Raw genomic sequence first — 10,229 nt, forward strand, 5'->3', positions numbered from 1 at the left:
ATTGCTTTGGTCCTGTCCAAAAACACAAAAGCAAACTAGCCTGGCCCTGCATTGACAACTTCCATTCCACCATTTTCCTGTCACTTGGAAAACCATCAACAGCAACTTTGCTCACCAATTGAATGACCTGCTAGTAACCAGCGTAACCAATTGAGCAGAACAAATCTCCTTCATTCAAACTCACCTTCTTGCCTTGTCAATTTGGCTGTCATAACAAAAGAATAAAAACCAAGTCTTGTAACCCTACTATTTGCATCTCATTTTCTTCTGCCCAAAACCAGTAGCAGACCAACCAAAACTTGTGCTTACTTGCATTTTTACAAAGCATGCCCAAACCTCATTTTCCTGGTACCTGAACCACCTTTGACAGCCAAGAAACCAAAGGCTTTACTCAAATTAAAAAAAGCATGCCCTTACCTTGCTGTGGCACTGAAAAAGAACTCTCTCTCAATTGGGAAGGATAGTAAAAATTCCACCAAAAGAGGAGAAACCTAGCAGCAAAGGGATTTCATTTTCCTGTCAAACAATGATGAACAAGTAGCAGCAAAAACCAAAAGTCCAACTGACCTTACTTGGCCTTTTCAAACTGGCTGTCTAAACTTCCAACAAAACTTGGCTTTTGCTTAACACCATATCTCCCCTCATTTTCTGTCATGGAGCAGCTAGCCAACAATCCAACATAACCAAACCCAACCTTGCCTTGCCTTGCACATGGTTCCTCACTATTTTGCTGCTATGAAAAACAGCAACAGCAGCCAACACATAACAAGGCATTGGATTTAACTCACTCACCAAAAAAACCTCCTTCAAACTGGGCCTTGCCTTGTGTTTTAAAACCTAAGCCTTGCCTTACCTTGCCAGCCACCATCCAACTGCAGTAAAATCAATTGCCTACAGCAGCACTAAAACCCTGCATTTGACCCTTGGCCTTGGCATCTCCTTCACTTTGTCCAAACACAAGCAGCATACCACAAACAACCTTCACTTATTTTCCAACCAAAGCCCTTGCTCACTTGGCTATTTTTCTGTCCAAAACACAACCAACATACACTGCAGAACCAACCTGCTTCAATCATTTTCCAAAAAAACTCACTCATTGGCATTCTTTTAAACTCAGTCAAGAACTCTCAATGAACAAAACCCTGGCCATTGCTTTTCACCATCTTTTCTGCATTTTCTAAACCTAGAGAAATATAGCAAAAAACCTCATTCTCATCTTCTTGCATTTTTGCTCGAAGGCTATTTCTGACCAAAAGCTCCAAAGGCCCTCGAATGCTTTTGCTTCCTCCAAGTTCTGACCATCATTTGTAGACTCTTTGAACCACCATTCATCATCTACACAACCTTTCATTGTTCTGTTTTTCTCAAGAACCAATAATGGCAAAACATGAGCTGAGCATTTTCAAGCATGGTTGAGTTAAAAGGCTTCAAGCATTCGACATTGCCAAGCATAAGGGCCATCTGTTTCAGCACAACAGCACCAAACAACACTGATTCACATGTTTCTTCAAATCCAAGTAAAATCTCGAATCCCTTATTTCTTTAAATGATGATATGTGTCTTGTAACTCTCACCATGCTCATTCCATTACAACTTGAATCATGCTAAATGATCAATCATGCTGTGAGAAATAGGGATTTCATTTTTATGCTTGAATGTGTTTTTTCATCGATTTGCTATAATGCTGTGGTTTTCATGAAAACGATGATTGGAATATGTATGTATGCTGTTAGTTAAGCATGATGGTGTGAGCAATTTCTGTTTATGAGAATGTTGAAAAATTCGATCTGCTGGAAGTGATGAATGCCCTGCTGTTTTGCTATCTTAATCTGTCCAGAAATCCACATTGATTCGTGTTCTGTTTGTTTGTGTTAGAATGCCACTTGAGTTTTAATGCCATGCTGTTGTTTGTTCTGCTTGTTTTGATTTTCATTGATGATTTTGAGCATGAAGATAAGTTTACCATGGCTGCTAAAACCCTAGGGTTTTGTTAAACCCAGAATTTGAGTTGATTGGCCCGTGCACTGTTCCATTGGCTGAGAGCCAATGAGAACATTTCCTTTGCCTTGCCCAAAACGCAGCACTCTGATAAGTGACTGCAGATATTACAAATTTGCCACTGCGTTGACCCTGTTGACCACTTATGCCATGCAATTTGTTCATGTTTGTTTCAATAATCACTCAACTTCAACAATTCATTTCTCATTCATTATTCATCCAAAATCATGAGAATTTTTCCATCATCTTCACAAGAATGTCCTCTATTTTATTGTGATTTTTAATTAATTTTCCATTGGCTGGATTTTAATTGATAATTATTTTCTTGACATATATGCATAATTGATACCTTGTGCCATTCCTTTTGTGAAATTCTCATGATGTATCCAATGGCTCCCAAATTTTTTGTGCTTAAACTAGACACATTCATGGTGATTTTGGTGTAAAGTTTGTGAATTTATCATTTGTGGTTTGTGAGATATGATTTTTTGAATTAGGGTGTGACAATTTGTGTCACACCATTGATGTCCAATTTCATGATTTTCATTACCATGCTTCTTGACCTCCAAATGGATTGAAATTTTGCATGAACCTACTCTTGTATGTCTAGATTACATGTGAATTTTCTTGGATTTATTTGAACTATTTTCCATTTGTTTGAGATTTTTCCTCCCTGCCTAGTCAAATGTTGACTTTGTGTGACACATGTTCCCATTTCATTTGTGAAATTCTCATACTTTATTAGATGGACATGAAATTTTGCATGAGATAACTAGACATCCTCATCTTTGCCATGGTTTTGATCCCACTCATTTATCATACACCATTCTTGACTTATGATTTTTCTAAATTGATGCATGTTTGGTTGGCTTCATTGAGCATGTTCAAAATTGCTTTGACTTTCTGATTTTCATTGACTGCCTTCCACTTGTCCAAATGGGATGAAATTTGACATGCTTACCATGCTAAGTGTTAGGTTTGATCATGATTTATTTGATGATTTTTGGAAAATGTTTAGATTGCTTTTGATGCAAGTCTTTCTGTTGACTTCTGTGAGCTTCTGTTTGCCATGCTTTGACCTAAATGGCTCGTGAAATGATGATAGTAATTGATATGAATGTGAACCCAATTGGTTGTGTTTCTTGAATGTTTAAACTTGACTTTGATTGGATATCCTTTGCTGTTTTGACTTTCTCATTCACTTTTGACCCTAGGCTTGCCCTAGTGGTCCTGCTACTCACCTTTGAGTTCGTGATTTCAGGTTGACCATCAAATGGCCATTAAGACCAATTCTTTTGATTGAGCTTACTCAAGTATCATTGTCTAACCTATTTGTTTTGTAGGTGACTTGGCTCACATGCCCTAAGCCTTGTGCCTTGCACATCCTTGTGCCCCCTAATTGACTGTTGGTGCTTGTTTCTGTTTGTTTTGTTTGAAGTTGCATACTAACATCTGCTTGACTGTTTCAGGTGCTTTAGTTGCTTAGTTCCTTGTGAACTTTTTGCTTTGCTTTGCTTGTATAAGCAATTTGCATTGAGGTATGTCTCTTCTACTTCATGTAGTCTGGAAGACCTGGCCTGTTACTTGGCCAGGCAACTGTCTGAAGTCCTCCTTAAGAGGCAATGTTTGTGACTGTTTAACTTTGTCCTTGCATAGAGTCAAAGACCTCCTAAGTGAAGAGGCAATTGGTGGAAGGTAGGGATATGTAATCTATCCCCCACTATTCAGTGTGTCATCTGCTTTGCTCACACCACTGTGTTGATGCATTTCAGATACAAACCCAAGATCTTGTACAATTGTACAGTTGAGTCAGTTTTAAATGTGTAGAAGGGTTCCCACTTTCTGGACCCACACATTCTTGTCTTAAGCTCTCCCAGGCCAGGGATAAGAGCTGTGAAGTCTCATCTTCACTTCATCCTTTCATCTGCTTCACCTTAGCCCCTCAATGGCAAGGTTAAGAGCAACATTCACCCAGTTCCAGAGGTTTGTTTGTCGAGGTTGATATGACCCCTTGACTAAAACCTAACCCTTGTTTGAGCCACTTGTTTGTATATAGCGTGTGCTATCTGTGCTTGTAGGATTGTTTGACTTGCTTCCTGTGCAAGATAGGATTGTTTGACTTGCTTCCTGTGCAAGATAGGATTGTTTGACTTGCTTCCTGTGCAAGTTAGGATTAGTTTAGACTTGCTTCCTGTGCAAGTTAGGTTTTGCTTGGCTTGCTTCCTGTGCAAGTTAAGTGTGTGTGGCTTGCTCCCTGTGTGAGCCATACTTAGGATAGGTTGGCCCTTGTGCCGTTTAGCTAGAAACCTTAACTTAGGGATGATCTTTGCATGATAACATCTAGGCTCGAGTCGTAGTCTCCCTAGTTGTGTCTCCCTCTGTTATCTGGTTAGGCTAATCCTTTATCCCTCTGTAGGGGAACTACATCGCCCTGATCTTCATACCAGATGAAGTATGTAGGCAGGAGATTGAGCTGATCTCTCCGGGCGCCCTTTTTCTTTTTTGTGTGTGTTGTCTGACAGTTGCTAGGCTCGAGTGCCTGACTCCTTAGCAACTTGCTGTCTGTTTGTTTGAGTGTGTGCTTGACAGTTATAGGCTCGAGTCCCCGACTCCCTATTAACTTGTTGTGTTGTTGTGTGCTTGGAAGCTGATGTAAGTCCATCGAGTGGCAGTTAGGTTCCAGTGTTCGTGTGTTTGGTTCGGATGCTGATGTAAGTCCAATGATTGGCATTCGGGCTCCACGTTTGCCTTTGCCTGTGTTTGTTTGTGTGCGTGTTTGCCGAGCTACGAATGCTCTGATTCTCCTTTGTCCAAAGGAGATACGTATGCATAGGATGCGACATCCTAGCGAGCATGTGTCGTTTCCCCAGTCCGAACTACTTCGACTCTGATGTCTATGCCTGATAGACTAAGTAGGCCCAGGATGCGATATCCTGCCGAGTCAGTATCAGTTTTGTTTTCTTGTGTCTCCTTCAGCCAGTGTGTGTGAGTTTGAGCAGTGTTTAGCAACCAATATTCCTTCCTTTTGTGCGTGGATCCCGTAGAGTACTACGGATGCGTAGGGGTGCTAATACCTTCCCTTCGCATAACCGACTCCCGAACCCATTCTCTTTGGTCGCGAGACCATGTTCTTTCCAGGTTTACTCTGAGCGTTTCCTTTCCCTCTTTTGGGATAAATAACGCACGGTGGCGGCTCTGTTGTTCTTATCTTCCCGTCGGTTTTTCGCGCGATGCGACACCAAGCTACCATGAAAATGAGTAGCTAAGTTCTTCATTTTGTCAAGGTTAGATGTAGATGGTCATAAGCTTTGTGTGGATATGAGATGATCTTCATTTGTAAACTCTTTAATGATGAATATATGGTGAAAACTTTGTTCTATTGAAAACTCTTTGTGTTGGTTTATGATCGAGAGATGTTTACCAACTCTTTACCTAGGTTTTCATCCAATCTTGTTTGTTAGCTAGAGATAGTAATGAATGATTTTGTTCACCATAAGGTTGAACCAAAAAGTTGTCATTTTGATAGATTGTGTTAGAGATAAACAATGGATCAAAATGGGAAAACTCACAATGTGTGTTAGAGATAAACACATTGGGAGGACTTTGTGAAATAGTTTATCATCTAAAGGAGTTTATAAGTTTTGTTGATCGAACATATACATGCAAAGTGATCGTCGTACCCTAACTTTGGCAATATTTCTCAGATATTAAAACCAAATCTTTTACCGCAATTTCTTACACTTTTATGCAAGATACCGTGACTAAAACCAAAAACCATTGTTACCTTAAGCTAAGAATTAAAACAATTGTCGAAAGGCGGTGATATCTCACAATCCCTATGGAGACGATAACAAAAACCCGACACTTAAAAACACAATCAACAAAATGGCGCCGTTGCCGGGGATTGTGAATTGATATTGCGAGCATCACAATAGTTGCTTAATTTTTAGCTTTCGAATTTTTGACTTGTGATTGTAATTTGTTTGGTTTAGTGTGCAGCTTTCGTTTTATGCGAGGGCAGATTCCTGTGAACGAACTTCTTTTTGATCCCGAGATCGAAAGAACCGCAAGGAGGCTGAATAGCAGAACGAGACGAAGGAGGCAACAAGCTAGACAACGACAAGAAGAAGGAGAAATTTCTTCTACCACACATCCACCACCGTTCATACCTATCATGGAACCACCACCACCGCCCATTTCCACTCCATGTGTAGACAGTCCAAGGAATACTGCTCAGTTTGCCAACCACACGGGAAGGCAAGCCGAGATGAAAACGGGAACTCTTAATTTACTATATGGAAGTCCATTCACCGGAATGGACCATGAAGATCCCTTTGCTTTTCTCACCAAATTTTACGAGATAGCATTGGCGGCCGGAGTTGATCAAGCTTAAGAGCTACCGTTGTTCAAAAGATTATTTCCCCACGCTTTGCTCGGCAAAGCAAAAGATTGGTACTTAGATCAAACACCTGCCGTCATGACAGATTGGAACGTGTTGGAAGAGAAGTTCATCAAAAGATTTTTCTCCCACAACCGGTTCATGGAATCCAAGACGGCCATCTCAGTGTTTTCACAAGGAACCAACGAATCATTAAATGAGGCGTGGGAAAGATTCAAATCCATGCTTCAGAAATGTAAAGGGCATGGGGGTTCCAACCTAGGAGTAACTATTACCATAACCAAGGTTATGGGGGTGGTTCTTCTAGCCGTCAAAACCCTCCCCAAAATCCTTATCAACCTCAACAACCGTCGGTTGTAACTTCAAAGTTGGAAGAGACATTGACACAATTTATGCAAATGTCAATGGCTAATCAAAAGAGCAACGATGCGGCAATCAAAAATCTCGAGACTCAAGTTGGACAACTTGCTAAGCAACTAGCGGAACAACAACCCGGTCCATCTTTTTTGGCGAACACGCAAACAAATCCTAAGGAGCATTGTAAAGCGATCACGACGAGAAGTGGGAGGGAGTTGATTAGTGAGAATAAAAAAAGAGATGAGAGTGAACAAAGAGAGGAAAAGAAGAAAAATGAGGAGGAAATATTGGAGGATAATATTGATGGTGAAGTGGGGGAGTGGAGTGAGGAAGAAGTTGAAAAGAACAAAAAGAATGGTGAAGTTGAAAAGAAAGAAAGTGTGGAAATTGAGAAAAATAAGAGTGATGAAGTAATAGGGGAGGAAGTGAAAAAGAAAAGAGCGAGGAGTTCTAGAGTTGCTAAAGGAAAGGAGATAGTAAGCGCTACTCCAATCCAAAACCTTCCTTATCCACATGCTCCATCTAAAAGGGAGAATGAACGGCATTACGCCTGGTTCATGGATATTTTCAAACAACTGCAAATCAACATTCCGTTTGCCGAAGCATTAGAGCAAATGCCCAAGTATGCCAAATTCATGAAAGACATACTTACAAAAAAGCGGAGGTATACGGAACCGGAGACCATTGTCCTAGATGCGAGCTGTAGTGCAATCATTCAAAGGACGCTTCCGAAAAAAGAGGTTGATCTGGGACGAGTTACTTTGCCGGTTAAAATTGGTGATATCTATGTCGGAAAAGGACTAATTGATTTGGGGTCAAGCATTAATCCTATACCATTGTCTATTGTAAAGAGGCTTGGCAACATTGAAATTAAGTCCATCCGGATGACTTTGCAATTGGCCGATAAGTCGACTACCCATCCTCATGGCATAGCCCAAGATGTTTTGGTTAAAGTCGACAAATTCTTTTTCCCGATCGATTTTATTGTTATTGATATGGAAGAGGATGATGATGCTCTGCTCATTCTGGGCCGACCGTTCTGAAAACCGCGCACATGATGATAGACGTTGACGACGGTTTGATGAAGGTGAGAGTCCAAAATGAAGAAGTTACTTTCGATCTATTCGAAGCAATGAAGCATTCAAAAGATAGAAGTGATAGATTTCGCATCGATGTGATCGAAGAGGCAATTTTGGAGGTTTCTAAGCATATTCATGAGATATCTCCTATGGAGTTAGCTCTTGATGACTCATTTGAAGTTTTCACAGTTGAAGAAGAGCAAGCTCTTGATGAATGCTTAAGGGAACTTGATGGTTTACACGAACTACAACCGTGGGAAGTTGAGGAGGAAGACTTGAAGAAGGAGGTTAATGACGAAAAAGCGCATATTGAATTGAAAATGTTACCTTCTACTTCGAAGTATGTATTCCTAGATGAGACTGAAGCAAAGCCGGTCATCATAAGCAACTCTTTGTCAAATGATGAAGAAGCCCATTTGATCAATGTGCTAAAAAAAACAAGAAGCCATGGGTTGGACTCTTTCCGATCTCAAAGGAATTAGTCCTTCCTATTGCATGCACAAGATCTTAATGGAAGAGGATTTTAAGCCGGTAGCTCAACCACAACGCCGCTTAAATCCTACTATGAAGGAGGTTGTTAGAAACGAAGTTGTCAAGTTGTTGGATGCGGGAATGATTTACCCGATTTCGGATAGTCCATGGGTTAGTCCTGTGCATGTGGTTCCGAAGAAAGGTGGAATTACCGTGATCCGAAATGACAAGGATGAGTTGATCCCTACTAAAGTTGCAACGGGGTGGCGAATGTGTATTGATTATAGGCGGTTGAATACCGCAACTCGAAAAGATCATTTTCCACTCCCGTTCATGGATCAAATGCTCGAAAGACTCTCGGGGCAACAATACTATTGTTTCTTGGATGGTTATTCCGGGTATAACCAAATTGCGGTTGACCCGGCCGATCATGAAAAGATGGCTTTCACATGTCCGTTTGGAATTTTCGCATACCGAAAAATGCCCTTTGGGTTGTGCAATGCACCGACAACTTTCCAAAGATGTGTGCAAGCCATTTTTGCCGACCTTATTGAAAAAACAATGGAAGTCTTCATGGATGACTTCTCGGTATTTAGTGGTTCCTTTAGTTTATGCTTGGCAAACTTGAAAACGGTGCTTGAAAGATGTGTGAAGACCAATCTTGTGCTTAATTGGGAGAAGTGCCACTTCATGGTGACCGAGGGGATAGTGGTTGGCCATAAAGTCTCTTCAAGAGGGCTTGAAGTTGATCGTGCTAAGGTTGAAGTGATTGAAAAGTTACCTCCTCCGGTGAATGTGAAGGGAATCCGAAGCTTTTTGGGGCACGCCGAGTTCTATCGGTGCTTTATCAAAGACTTCTCAAAGGTAGCTAAGCCTTTGATTAATTTGCTAGCTAAGGACCAGGTATTTCTCTTAACCGATGAATGTTTGCAAGCTTTTGAGACTTTGAAAGAAAAATTGGTTACCGCTCCAATTATAGTCGCTCCAAATTGGAATTTAAATTTTGAGCTAATGTGTGATGCGACCGACTATGCAATCTGAGCGGTATTAGGCCAAAGAAAAGAGAAAAATTTTCATGCGATACATTACGCAAGTAAAGTTCTTAATGAGGCTCAAATTAACTATGCCACCACTGAAAAAGAATTACTTGCGATAGTGTATGCGCTTGAAAAGTTTAGGTCTTATCTTATAGGGTCTAAAGTCGTAGTGTATACCGACCACTCGGCGATTAAATATTTTCTCACCAAACCGGATTCGAAGCAAAGGCTCATCCGTTGGATCCTCTTGTTGCAAGAATTTGATGTTGAAATTAAAGACAAGAAAGGATCGGAAAATTTGGTGGCGGATCATTTATCTCGCTTAGTTAATGTGGAGGTTACCGCTTCAGAGAAGGAAATCCGAGAAGAGTTTCCTGATGACAAACTTTTCAAAATTCAAGTTAGGTCGTGGTTTGCAGACTTTGCGAACCACAAGGCTAGTGGTTTTGTGCCTCCCGACCTAACTTCGAACCAAAAAAGGAAGTTTCTTTCGGATGCCAAGTATTACGTATGGGATGACCCGTACTTGTTTAAGTTGGGTAGTGATAACCTTTTAAGGAGATGCGTTACTGGCGATGAAGCGCAGAGCATCCTTTGGCATTGTCACAACTCGCCTTACGGCGGACACTATAATGGGGTGAGAACGGCCACTAAAATCCTTCAATCGGGATTTTATTGGCCCACTATTTTCAAAGACGCACATACCCATGCGCAAAGTTGTGATAGTTTCCAAAGAAGCGGTGGGATTGGTAAGAGAGACGAGATGCCTCTCCAAAACATCCAAGAGGTCGAAGTATTTGATTGTTGGGGCATCGATTTTGTAGGACCATTCCCACCCTCTTATGGTAACGAGTATATGCTTGTCGCAGTAGATTACGTTTCTAAGTG

The sequence above is a fragment of the Lathyrus oleraceus genome, chromosome 1, assembly GCF_024323335.1.
Source record: "Lathyrus oleraceus cultivar Zhongwan6 chromosome 1, CAAS_Psat_ZW6_1.0, whole genome shotgun sequence".
NCBI classification, from domain to species: domain Eukaryota; kingdom Viridiplantae; phylum Streptophyta; class Magnoliopsida; order Fabales; family Fabaceae; genus Lathyrus; species Lathyrus oleraceus.